Genomic DNA, 13,574 nt, shown 5'->3' on the forward strand with positions numbered 1-13,574 from the left:
AGTATGAACTCAAGATACTTTTTTTTTCCTTTAAAAAAAAAAAAAATTCCTAGCTATGTCCCCTAAAACAATCTAATCTACTCAGGAGTTAGAGGCACCTAATAATTTGTTTGTTCCAATAATATTCACTGGAAGGATGGATGCTAGAGCTGAAACGCCAATATTTTGGCCACCTGATGCAAAGAACTGACTCATTTGAAAAGACCCTGATGCTGAGAAAGATTGAAGGCAGGAGTCTGAGTAAACTCCGGGAGTTGGTGATAGACAGGGAAGCCTGGCATGCAAAGAGTCAGACACGACTGAGTGACTGAACTGAACTGAATAATTTGTTTATGGCACAGACAGCCAAAAATGTGAAAAGCCATAATTGTGATTTAAATACCACAATGTAGCAATAACAATAAAAAACACAAAGTCTTCTTTAACCTGTCACCCAAAGTAGCATTTGAGGTTGGAGAAAATGGAGATGGTAATAGATGTCAAAGACTTAAACTTTTAGACTTTGATGATATGTGAATTTTACAATCACCTGAAATTTTAAAAGAAACTGTTCTGTCAAACTTGACATCATTTTCAGCTCTTTTAAAATTTATGCCTCAGTTTGTTTAAGAATTCATAAAAAAGTTTCATAAATATCTCCCATTCAGTATTTTACACGTTAACAAACTATATAAATTTTAGGGGGAAAAATAACGATTTTCAATTAACATCCCCATCATGAACTACTTACCAAAGTATGTGTGAATATATGTTCTGTCTCCAAGTAAGAATGTACACTGATAAGTAGGTAAGTAACTTAAAAGATGAAGACATGGAGCCAATCCACACACATGCATTCTGAACAAAAATAAAAGAAGATAAAGGACTAGATCAACTGTGACAGAAAGTTCTTAGAGTAACAGACTTGAAGTCAAGCAATTTGCCATCTAATTCCAGATGGTCATTCTCCTCACAGGGCTTCAACTCATATGCACTAATCAGTCCGACAAAATTTTAATACCAACAACAAAATATCAACCAACAATAGCCTGGCAGTTCCTTAAACAGTTAAACACAGAATTACCATATGACCAAGAAATTCTACTCATAGGCATTTACCCAAAGAAAAACATAAAACCACACAAAACACTTGCACACAACTTTTTACAGCATCATTATTCATAAAAGCCAAAACAGTGGATACAACCTAAATGTCCATCTACTAATGAATGGATAAAAATGCAGTATATCCATACAAAAGAATACCTATCACAAAAAGAATGTAGTACTGATACATCCTACACGCTACAACATTAATGAACCTTAAAAACAATATGCTAAGTGAAAGAAGCCAATTACAAAGAACACATATTATATAACTTTATATAAAATGTCCACAATCTACAGAGACAGGAAAATCTATACAGAAAGTAAATTACTGGTTGCTTAAGGATAAGAAAGTAAGCAGGTCATAACAAAGGGTATAGTTTTCTTTTTGAGATTATGAAAATGTTCTAAAATTTACTGCAGTGATGTTATACATATCTCTGAACATACTAAAAGCCACTGAATTGTACTTTTTAAGTAGCTGAATGCATGGGATGCAAATTACCAATCCCAAAACATTGTTAAGTCAACTAACTTTTTATATTACTTTTTATATTTCATATTAAATACATATATTCAAGGAATTGGAGGAAATGATCCTTATCTGAAAACTAATCAGAATATTCATAATATATTCTAAAACTTAAAAGCTATTAGCCAAATCAGGTTCTGTGATAAACTATGCTTTAAAGTTCTCAAGGTTTCATTGGAAAAACTGCCTAAAAGAATTTTAAATAATCTTAACAATAAAAAAATTCTTAAAATACCAAGATAGATAAGAAGCTTTCTTGTCCAAGTCCTTCAAAACGCAACATCCCCAGCCCAAGACAATCAATTTCACTTAAAACATTCTCTGAAATTGCTAAAAATTATGAAAACCATGAAAATTCATAGCACAGATTTAAAGCTTATCATTAAAACTAATTATTTAATATTTTTAACATAGCCAGTATATGACTCCATGTAGCCCCAGAATAAAACTCTATTAAAAGAAGAAAAGCAGTCAAGGTGCTTAGTTAATTAACTCAGTCATGCACTTAATAAACACTATGCTGGACTAGTGGCTCATCTGGTGAAGAATCCGCCTGCAGTGTGGGAGACCTGGGTTCGATCCCTGGCTTGGGAAGATCCCCTGGAGAAGGGAAAGGCTACCCACTTCAATATTTTGGCCTGGAGAATTCCATGGACTGTATAGTCCATGGGGTCCCAAAGAGTTGGACACGACTGAGTAACTTTGGCTCACTCACTCCTGCTGGACTACAATGACGGCGGGGGAGAAATTCCACAGTCCTTATGGAGCTTGTGGTCTAACTGGGGGACAGCTATAAATCAAATAATTATACAAATAAATCCATAACTATAAACTGTATGAAGTGATACATGAGAGGGGTATATATCTGTAAGAACGCATTTAACTACAGGGGCAGAGAAGGGTGCAGAGTTCTTTGGTGGGATGGGATCAGTCATATAGTCCTATGAGAGTGACATTCCAGCTGATAGCTGAATAATAAGTAAGAGTTAGGTTTTGGGACTCTTTTGATCACACTGCTGCTGCTGCTAAGTCGCTTCAGTCGTGTCCGACTCTGTGCGACCCCATAGACAGCAGCTCACCAGGCTCCCCCGTCCCTGGGATTCTCCAGGCAAGAACACTGGAGTGGGTTGCCATTTCCTTCTCTAATGCATGAAAGTAAAAAAGTGAAGTTACTCAGTAGTGTCTGACTCTTAGCGACTCCATGGACTGCAGCCTACCAGGCTCCTCTGTCCATGGGATTTTCCAGGCAAGAGTACTGGAGTGGGGTGCCATTGATCACACTACTTAAATCAAAAGGGAAGAAACGGGACAATGAAAGGAAGGGGAAAGGAGACATATTCAAGGATGCTTAAAATAATTTAACCTTTCTATTTATCCAAAACAATAGCCTTAACAACAAATACATTGTTGCCATTGTTGTTGCTTAGTCGCTCAGTGGAGTCCAACTCTTTTGCCACCCCATGGACTGTAGCCCAGCAGGCTTCTCACTTCATGGGGACTTCTCAGGCAAGAATACTGAAATGGGTTGCCATTTCCTTCTCCAGAGGATCTTCCTGACCCAGAGATGGAACCTGTGTCTCCTGCATTGGCAGGTGAGTTCTTTTTCTTATTTACTTTTATTGATAGATAATTACAATATTGTCACAGTTTTTGCCATACATCAGTATGAATCAGCCACAGGTATATACGTGTCCCCTCCATCCTGATTGCCCCTCCCATCTCCATCACCACCCTACCCCTCCAGGTTGTCACAGAGCACTGGCTGTGGATGCCTGGCAGGTGGATTCTTTACCACTGAGATGATAACTATAATAAATACCAGTCAGCTTGAAGAAGTGTGAGGATATTTTTAAAGTATTAAATACTAACAATATTTACAACTCAAAAAATTTACATTGGACCCAAGCTCCTTCTTTTAAACAATGCCTTCACATAAATATTCCCATGGAAGTTCTAAAAAAAAAAAAGATAAATAATACAAAAATCATATTTTAGGAAGGGAAATAACTATATATACTACGAAGCAAGGCAAAGGCTATCAGAGTTGGGCTAAGAGAACACAAGGTCATAACAAACATCCTCTTCCAACAACACAAGAGACGACTTTCCACATGGACATCACCAGATGGTCAATACCAAAATCATTCATCATATTCTTCATAACCGAAGATGGAAAAGCTTTATACATTCAGCAAAGACAAGACCTGGAGCTGACGGTGGCTCAGATCATGCTCATTACTGCAAAATTCAGGCTTATATTGAAGAAAGACCATTTGGGTATGCCCTAAATCAAATCCCTTGTGATTACACAGTGGAAGTGATGAATAGATTCACGGGATTGGAGCTAGTAGACAGAGTGCCTGAGGAACTATGGACAGAGGTTCATAACACTATACAGGTGGTGGTGACCAAAACCCCCAAAAAAAGAAATGCAAGAAGGTAAAATGGTTTTCTGAGGCGGCCTTACAAATAACTGAAAAAAGAAGAGAAGCAAAAGGCAAAGGAGAAAAAGAAAGGTATACCTAACTGAATGCAGAGTTTCAGAGAACAGCAAGAAGAGATAAGACAGCCTCCTTAAGTGAACAATGCAAAGAAATAGAGGAAAACAATAGAATGGGGAAGACTAGAGATCTCTTCAAGAAAACTGGAGATACCAAGGGAACATTTCATGCAAAGATGGGCACAATAAAGGACAGAAATGGTATGGACGTAACAGAAGCAGAAGAGATTAAGAGGAGGTGGCAAGCATACACAGAACTATACAAAAAAAGGACTTCATGAACCGGATAACCACAATGCTGTGGTCACTCATCTAGAGCCAGACATCCAGGAGTGTGAAGTCAAGTGGGTCTTAGGAGACATTACTATGAAATAACTAGTGGAGGTGATGGAATTCCAGCTGAGCTATTTCAAATCCTAAAAGATGATGCTGTTAAAGTGCTGCATTCAATACATTAGCAAATTTTGAAAAGTCAGCAGGGACCACGGGACTGGAAAAGGTCAGTTTTCATTCCAATCCCAAAGAAAGGCAATGCCATAGCATGTTCAAACTACCATACAACTGCATTCATTTCACATGCTAGCAAGGTAATGCTCAAAACCCTTCAAGCTAGGCTTCAACAGTACCTAAACTGAGAACTCCAGATGTACAAGCTGGATTTAGGAAAAGCAGAGGAACCAGAGATCAAGCTGTCAACATTGGCTGGATCATGGAGAGAGCTAAGTAATTCTAGAAAAACATCTACTTCTGCTTCACTGACTATGTTAAAGTCTTTGATTGTGTGGATCACAACAAACTGTGGAAAATTCTTAAAGAGATGGGAGTACCAGACCACCTCACTTGTCTCCTGAAAAACCTGTATGCAGGTCAAGAAGCAACAGTTAGAACTGGACATGGAACAATGGACTGGTTTCAAATTGGGAAAGGAGTATGTCAAGGCTGTATATTGTCACCCTGCTTATATGCAGAGTATATCATGTGAAATGCCAGGCTGGATGAATCATAAACTGGAATCAAGACTGTATATTGTCACTCTGCTTACATGCAGGGTACATCATGTGAAATGCCAGGCTGGATGAATCATAAGCTGGAATCAAGACTGCCCGGAGAAATATCAATAACCTCAGATATGCAGATGATACGACCCTGATGGCAGACAGTGAAGAGGAAGTCAAGAACCTCTTGATGAAGGTGAAAGAGCAGAGTGAAAAGGTTGGCTTAAAACTCAACATTCAAAAAAGGAGGATCTCAGCATCCAGTCCCATGATATCATGACAAATAGAAGAGGAAAAAGTGGAAGCAGTGACAGATTTTATTTCTTGGGCTCCAAAATCACCGCAGACAGTGACTGCAGCCATGAAATTAAAAGATGCTTCTACCTTGGAAGAAAAGCTATGACAAACCTAGACAGCATATTAAAAAGCAGAGACATTACTTTGCCAACAAAGATCCATAGTCAAAGCTATGGTTTTTTCAGTAGTCATGTATGGATGTGGGAGTTGGACCATAAAGAAGACTGAGCACCGAAGAATTGATGCTTCAAATCATGGTGCTGAAGAAGACTCTGAGAGTCCCTTGGACAGCAAGGAGACAAACCAGTCAGTCCTAAAGGAAACCAACCCTGAATTTTCTTCATTGGACGGACTGATGCTGAAGCTCCAATCCTCTGGCCACCTGATGCAAAGTGCCAACTCACTGAGAAAGACCCTGATGCTGGCAAAGATGGAAGGTGGGAGGAGAAGAGTGTGGCAGAGGATGAGATGGTTGGATGGCATCACCAATTCAATGGACATGAGTTTGAGCAAACTCTGGGAGAAGGTGTGCTGTAGTCCATGGGGTTGCAATGAGTCGGACACAACTTAGCTACTGAACAACAATGACAAACGTTAAACTCTCAATTTCTGGACCTCAGAAACAAATAAGTCTCAAAAGAGTCAATAAATATTTAAAACAGCTGCTAACAAATAATGTTATTTATAGTCCCTAAATTTTCCCACCAGATATTAGGAATAAGCAGTTACGGTATCTAAATGCAAAATGATGGAAAACATTGAGCAAAAATATGTGGGGCCCAGGTGTTAGGACAGTACATTAACATAACCATAAAGAATTCAGAAGCCTACAAAATGTAAGTCTACTCCATAAGTACCAAACCCAGAAAGATTTTTGCTTTTGGTTATGACAGAATAGCCCACAGCAGACCAACATCACCTTTTATAACCAGAAAAGCTGTAAAGTTCTTAAGGTATCAGAGACTTTCTGAGGTAGTCAGGATTTGAAATAACAAAGAACTTGTTAAAAGGAGCCCCAGATTCTGTGCAGCTTTCCCTCTCAGGGCATTCCGGCTATTTCTTTAATGGCACAGAAGAGGGGCTGAGGGACTTCCTGGGTGGTTCAGTGGCTAAGACTCCATGCTCCGAATGCAGGGGACCTGAGTTCAATCCCTGGTCAAGGAACTAAATCGCATAGGTCACAACTAAAAATTCCATGTGCCAAAACTAAGACCCAGTGCAGCCAAATAAACAATAAATTAAAAAAAAAATTTTAAGATAAGGAGCTGAGAAGCGAAGAAAGGACAGCTGCTAAAGGGCAGAAAAGTCAGCAGAGGTTTTGGGATTTTCAAGGAGGTAAAGGGACAAAACTTGGTAAGTGGATCTTGCCATGACATACCAGACTTGAGGGATTAAGATCCTATAGAAAAGGAAGGTATAAAAGAACAAACCTGACAATGTGTACTGATTTTCCTCTTAAAGCATTTGTCAACTCCTAAAACGAAAAAAGCAAAAAGCTAAAAAGCCAGCAGAAAACAACTGAAAGTAAGGAGCTCCTGCTTTTAAGAGTCGCATGCTGTTGGGAATGCAAAAGCAGAGGAAGCCCGAGAAACACCCAGTCTCTCAGCTGCTCCCTGGAGGGCTACCAAAGTTGTACAAGACAGATGTTCACAAAATCTGAACCCAGCCTCAAGTCAGCTCAATTCCGAACTGTTGAGGTGATTTGCCACCATTTTACCTGCCTGCCAGAAGATGAGAGAACCTTCTCTAGAGAAATGCTAAAACAGTATACGCAACTAACTATAATTTCTAATTGTATCTAAAATTCTAAATATAATGTCTGGTATTTAATCAAAAGTTACTCCCCAAAATAATGGTAATAATAATAACAACCACCAAGATAAAAATGTGTGAAAAAAGAAACTAGAAAGAGACCTAAAAGTGATTCAGACAGTGGAGTTTTCAGACAGACTCTTAAGCAATTTGGCTGATGTCAAGAAAACAGACCACAATATGGAGATTTTCACCAGAGAATTAGAATCTATTTTTTAAAAGAGGGAAAATCAAACGAAAAGTCTAGCACTAAAAAAAAATAGCTGAAATCAAGAATAAAATAAATGGGATCAAAAGCTGACAAGGCATGCCAGAATAGAGGACTAGTGAACCTGGAGCACAGCTAAGTAAAGCCTATCCAGAATGAGAAACAAGCAGAAGGGAAAAAAAAAGATTAAAAAACAGAAAAAAGCATAAAGGATATATAGGACAAGACAAAAGGTATAGTATGGATTTAAGCAAAGTCAGAAAAGGAAAAAGGAAAAAAAGCGGGTAGAAAGAATATTTGAAAAAATTAGTTTGGAAATTTTTTTCTGAACTAATGAGAGTCATACTATAAATTCAAGAGGTATCAGAAACCCCAAACAGAATAAATACAAACAAAACCATTCTTAGGTGCTAATAGCTACATTTCTAAAATTAAAATCTATTGGAGGGAATTCTCTGGTGTCTCAGTGGTAAAGAATTCGCCTGCCAATGCAGGGGACACGGATTCAATCCGCGGTCCGGGAAGATCCCACACGCCATGGAGCAGCTAAGCCCGTGTGCCACATCTACTGAGCCTGTGCCGTAGAGCGCAGGAGCCCCAACATCTGAAGCCTGCGTGCCTTACAGCTGGTGCTCCACAGAAGAGAAGCCACTGAGGTGAGAAGCCTGCACTGCAACTAGAGCAGAGCCCAAGCAGCAACAAAAACCCAGCGCAGCCGAAGATAAATAAATAAAAGTATTTGTTTTAATCTACTGGAAAATCTCTCATAATTCCAAAGATGAGTAACTGAACAACTGAAAAAAAGCAAAGTCAGATCACCAGCAACAGCTGAAATGTATCTTATCAACATGCAGAACATCCTTGGATCAGCCTTAAAAAAAAAGTTAATGCAAATAACAGAGCTATTTGCCTATCTGCCAAAAAAAGAAAGAAAAAGTAAACATAATACTAAACCTCCTAGTATTTGATCAAGATAAAAAGTATTGCTACATAGAAGGAAACTGACAATGCTCAGAGAACATCTTCATAAAAATCGCAAAGATCCAATCCTAGGAGTCAGCTCCACAGATTCAATCTCCAGTTCATGATGCATCTCAAACTTTTCCTATATCCTGGTATCTTTATTTTCCTAAAGTTCTAAGACCACCAGACTGAAAATATCAGTCTTAGAACAATCAGTGAATAGTAAGGCTCCTAAGTCAGGCCAGTACTAATTTTAGTTTAGGGAAAGGGAAAAAGGAGTAGGAAAGAAAGAAAAAGCATGACAGTCCCCAGTCTCCAGGGGACTCCAAATAACTCCAAACTAGGGATTCACAACTCCTGGGTTTCAGAAGCCTACAGGATTGTAACAAATTCTCAAATTTGTATGCACAGTAATCACTGCCTATATTCCAAACAAATAATAAATCTCACAAATGTGTTCTATTTTTCAAATGTATATGATTAACAAACTAAAAATCCATTTAAAAGCTAAAATAAACGAAGATGAGAGAGAAGAAAAAAGAAATGACAAGGAGCAATGTCACCTTTGAATTATGTAACCACTCGCTAGACATCTCTAAGGACCTATCTGACCAAAACCACATTCTTAACCCCAGATTACTAAGGATAATACCAAAGTAAAGCCAGGGTACACAGAAACAGAGTTTCCTACACCAACAGCAGAAAAATAATCTGATATCTTTAATCCAACAATTCAACATCTCAGATCTCTTCATAAATGAATTCAAGATTTGTTTCTATAAGGCAAAATGCCTTATTACTCCTAATGGCCAAAGAACAATAAAAACAAAACAAACTCAGGGAGCCTAAACATTCCAAAATAGGGGGTCAATGAAATAAAATGCCATAAAATCATAATACAGATAATATATCCATAACAAATGATAATATAAAAGAATATTTAATAACATGAGGAAATATTTATCACATATTAAGAAGGAAAAAGAATACAGAACAGCAACAGAGGGACAATATCAAACTGGAAAATAGATACAGACATAACGGAATATCTGGAATATTGCAGGGTGATTAGCTATCTCTGGGTGGTAGGATTGAGAATAATTTAAATTTTGTTTCTATGAGTCTATTTTGCAAATATTCCTCCCATAACTCAGGATGGGTGTTTTTTGGCAATTAGAAAAAACATATTCACTTTTAAATGTAAAATTTTAAAATAGCTGAAATAGGTTCATCTCTCTTCTAAAATGCAAATCAGTGTTTTTTATTATTTTATTTATTAATTTAATTTATTTACTTTTCTTGGCTGCGCTGAGTCTTTGTTGCTGCGTGAGCTTTTCCCTAGTTGAGGTGAGCAGGGACAATGCTCTGGGTGTGGCTTCTTACTGCGGTGGCTTCTCCTTTTTTGGAGCACAGGCTCTAGCGTTGCGGGCTTCAGGAGTTGTGGCGCATGGGCTCAGCAGTTGCAGCATGTGGGCTCGACAGTTGTGGCTCCCAGGATCTAGAGCACAGGCTCTATACTTGTGGCACACAGGCTTAGTTGCTCCCCAGCACGTGGGATTTTCCTGGATCAGGAATCAAACTCGTGTCTGATTCGTTACCACAGAGCCACCCAGGAAGCCCTGAGATACGTTCATCTTTTATTCTACATACAGTTTTAAATAATGTTTGATTTTAATACAAAAGACTAACAGACAAAAAAAGGTTAACATTTCAAAATGTATCCAATTTTACTACCTAAACTAATGAAGTCTTTCACTATATGTAAACAAGGATCATCCCATATTAATAAAATTACTTAACATGTACATATACTTTCAAAGGTCCTCCCAATTTTTATATTAATACATTAAAACTTAAATGTCAAGATAATATAGTATATCTAAATATCTTTCCCTCTCTCCATTCTAACTTATAGCACTTTTTAATCTGTATTCCTGTATTCTGACCTCTGTATAACAGAGGTCAGGAAGTCCAAGATCAGAGTCATATCTCCTACCCTTTCAGCTCTTAGAAGTAGACAATTTATCTTACCTCTCTGAACCCCAGTTTCCCTAGCTATAAAAGAGAATGATAATATTTATCATAGAGTTTTTCTGAAGACGAAATCAAGGAAACATGCTAAGTCCTAAACATGGTGCCTGATTCATTAGGAGGTACTCAGAGGAGTGATTACTAGAGGCACACACAAGAGTTTTTAAATCTGAGAACTTGCCAAGCCTCCTGAAAACTCTGACCTTGGGCAAGTTACTTGACCTATAAGGACCTTGGTTTCCTCGTATGCAAAACAGATACAATAATACCTATCCACCAGGTTTGCAGTTAAGGATTTGGTAAAATTATATACAAAAATCATCTTGCATACAGTAGGTGCTCCATAAATTGTAGTATCACTATTAGCAAGAACAATACACATCTGAGTACAGAGATCAGCAGTTTATAAAATATTTTTACATATAAGAATGCATCTAAGAATTAACCATCATTTAAACAGATGCATTTCTCTTAATTCCCAGAGTAGCTGTAAACTTCAGAAAAAGGTAAAACACAAGCAAACTTTTTAAGCACACTGAAAAGTCAAAGGCTACTTCATTAGTTTCAAAATAAAATTGTGTTATCTATAATGCAATCTGCTGTAACATTTTTGAAGTCCAAATAAAACTAAAAGGGTTAGAAGAAAAATGTTCTTTACTGCCTTTGAAAGAAAAAGTTTAAGTCTTTAGAAAAAAAATCTAAGATCTGAATTTTTCTTTTCTTTTTTATTTTATGACTTCACAATATCTTTCAGAACTAAAATGTAAGTGCCTTTAATACAATAACCCTTTCAAATCTTCTCCACCTTTGTGCAAAAGCAGAACAGCTCCAAAGCCAAGCCTGACTGCCTGAGTTCAAATCCTGATTCTGTACAGGAGTTAAACTTGACCAGAGGCAAATTTTAATGTCTCCATGTCTGTTGCTTCAGCTGAAAATGAAGACTTTTCACATAACTGCTGTGAGGATGAAATGAGGTAATACACTTATGGGTTCATAAGTGTGCCTAGCAAATGGAAGGCACATTATGTTCCCCATTGTTGTTACTGACTCATTATTACCCCTCAAGATGCCTTGATCAGTGACTTATAATCAATAAATATTTGCTACTCTGTAGACAATTTCATTGCTAGTCGCTCAATCATGTCCGACTCTTTGCAACCCCATGGACTGTAGTCCACCAGGCTCCTCTGTCCATGGAATTCTCCTGGCAAGAATACTAGAGCGGGTAGCCATGCCCTTTTCCAGAGGATTATTCTCTGTTGGCTTAGATGGTAAAGAATCCACTTGCAATGCAAGAGATCTGGGTTGGACCCCTGGGTCAGGAAGATCCCTGCAGAAGGGAACGGCTACCAACTCTAGTATTCTTGCCTGGAGAATTCCATGGACAGATGAGCCCAGCAGGCTATAGTCCATGGGGTTGAAAAGAGTCAGACAGAACTGAGTGAACATTTTCACTTTTTTCCAGACAATTTCAACAAAAGGCTTTACTTAAAATTAGACTTTAACATGACTGTCACTGCCAGTAAATTAATTACTTAAATTAATTGCTGTTAAGACTTTAGGGCCAAAGTAAATAAAGTCAATCCCTTCCTTAAGCTTCCTAGCATACACAGCTACAACTTAGCCTTACTTGCCAATAGAAGTTCACAGTCATCCTTATTTGCAATTAGAAGTTCAGGTATGGCATACACCAATCCAGCAGACATGAAACTCTCAAACCCAAGATCCATAATACTCAACTCCTTCGAAGAAAAAGTTCAGATTACTCCCCTACTATAATAGTTTAGTGCTTTAAAATAAAAACTATACTGCATAAGTCAACAGAATATCATAAAGACTAAAAACACAATAAATGAAATTGTTTGAAAGTTAAATATGCATTAAATACTAGTTTACAAATATATCTGAGAAAACTGCAATCGATTTCTCCTATTACAAATGGCTGTCTTAACTCCAAATTTAGTATGCTGTCCACTTCAAATCTGGGGCCAGGATAATGAGACAAAGTCAAAGTAAAGTTGCCATCCCACTAAATCACTGCCTGCTTAAAACCTATGTTTCCTTTTTATTCCTAACTCAGATTATGATACCCAAGTCTCACCCCATGAACAGAAATTTAAGGAGTGAAATCCTAGAAGCAGTCTAACTTGAAACCAGGAAAATGTTCCCAGAGTTATTAGATCAAACAATGCCAAACCATTTCCCAACTCTATGTGATCCTAACTTGGGTACAGAAAAATGATGATTACCTTCAGACTCAACAATTTGGTAAGCCCTGAAAATCAGAAGTCAAGTACCAAGGGACACATTTCAACTCCAGCTGAGAGCTGGAATGTTTACCTGGTTTACTCTCACATTAAAAGTTGGATGTCATTATCAATCAGGGACACAGTCACACAGCAGCCATCAACAGGACACACAGGCCACATCAGGCCACAGGTCACTTGGCATCCTTCACTGAACCCCATCCTACTAAAGGCCTTACGGCCAACCCTCGACCTGGAGAACAGGACAATGGGCTGGCAGTCAAGAGAGTTAGATTCTTGTGGTTATAGATCCATTTTTAGATTTTTGACTGATTTGACTAGAGAAATCACATTTGAGAAAGCGTGAAGAACTTTAGAAATACAGGTGGCAAACTTTTGAGTTATGCTTCACATATCTAGTCACTTTATTTGTTCAGTAACATAAAAACATATGATATGTAACTTGTTTTGCTCATAAAATCATTTCTGGACTTGTAAAATGATGATCCAGGGGGACAATCAGCACTTTTCTTCAGGGTCTGCACGCATCTTAAAACCTCACTAAGCTCGTTTCTCTATCAGTATGTATTGATAAAACCGGAGTTCGCTTTGCTCCTTCTCTCCAAGACGAGCTAAAGCTAAATAAATACTGAACCAAAGTACTGTCAGCATTTCAGAAGCAATCTGCTACAGAAAAACATACAGTTCTTCTGCAATTCTTTTTAACACCTAAGTTGGAGATTCAGACCAAGCAAGTACTGGAAGTCAGATTCATTCAAGTCAGACTTTTTTGTTTGTATTTGAGCTTCTGGGCTGGGAAGTTGGTCTGTGTTTACATAAATCTAAGCTCTGAGCCATCATATAATGGAACTCTTCTGTAATGTCTCTCCTGCCCACTCTCTTT

General features: G+C 37.9%; 1 protein-coding gene across 3 annotated transcripts in view; it reads right to left on the reverse strand.

Annotated features, from left to right (window-relative positions):
* The window catches only part of MKLN1 (muskelin 1), a 380,366-nt gene that overhangs the window by 190,066 nt on the left and 176,726 nt on the right, over positions 1 to 13,574 (reverse strand). The window lies entirely within an intron of this gene.

Source organism: Bos indicus x Bos taurus, chromosome 4 (assembly GCF_003369695.1).
Source record: "Bos indicus x Bos taurus breed Angus x Brahman F1 hybrid chromosome 4, Bos_hybrid_MaternalHap_v2.0, whole genome shotgun sequence".
NCBI lineage: Eukaryota > Metazoa > Chordata > Mammalia > Artiodactyla > Bovidae > Bos > Bos indicus x Bos taurus.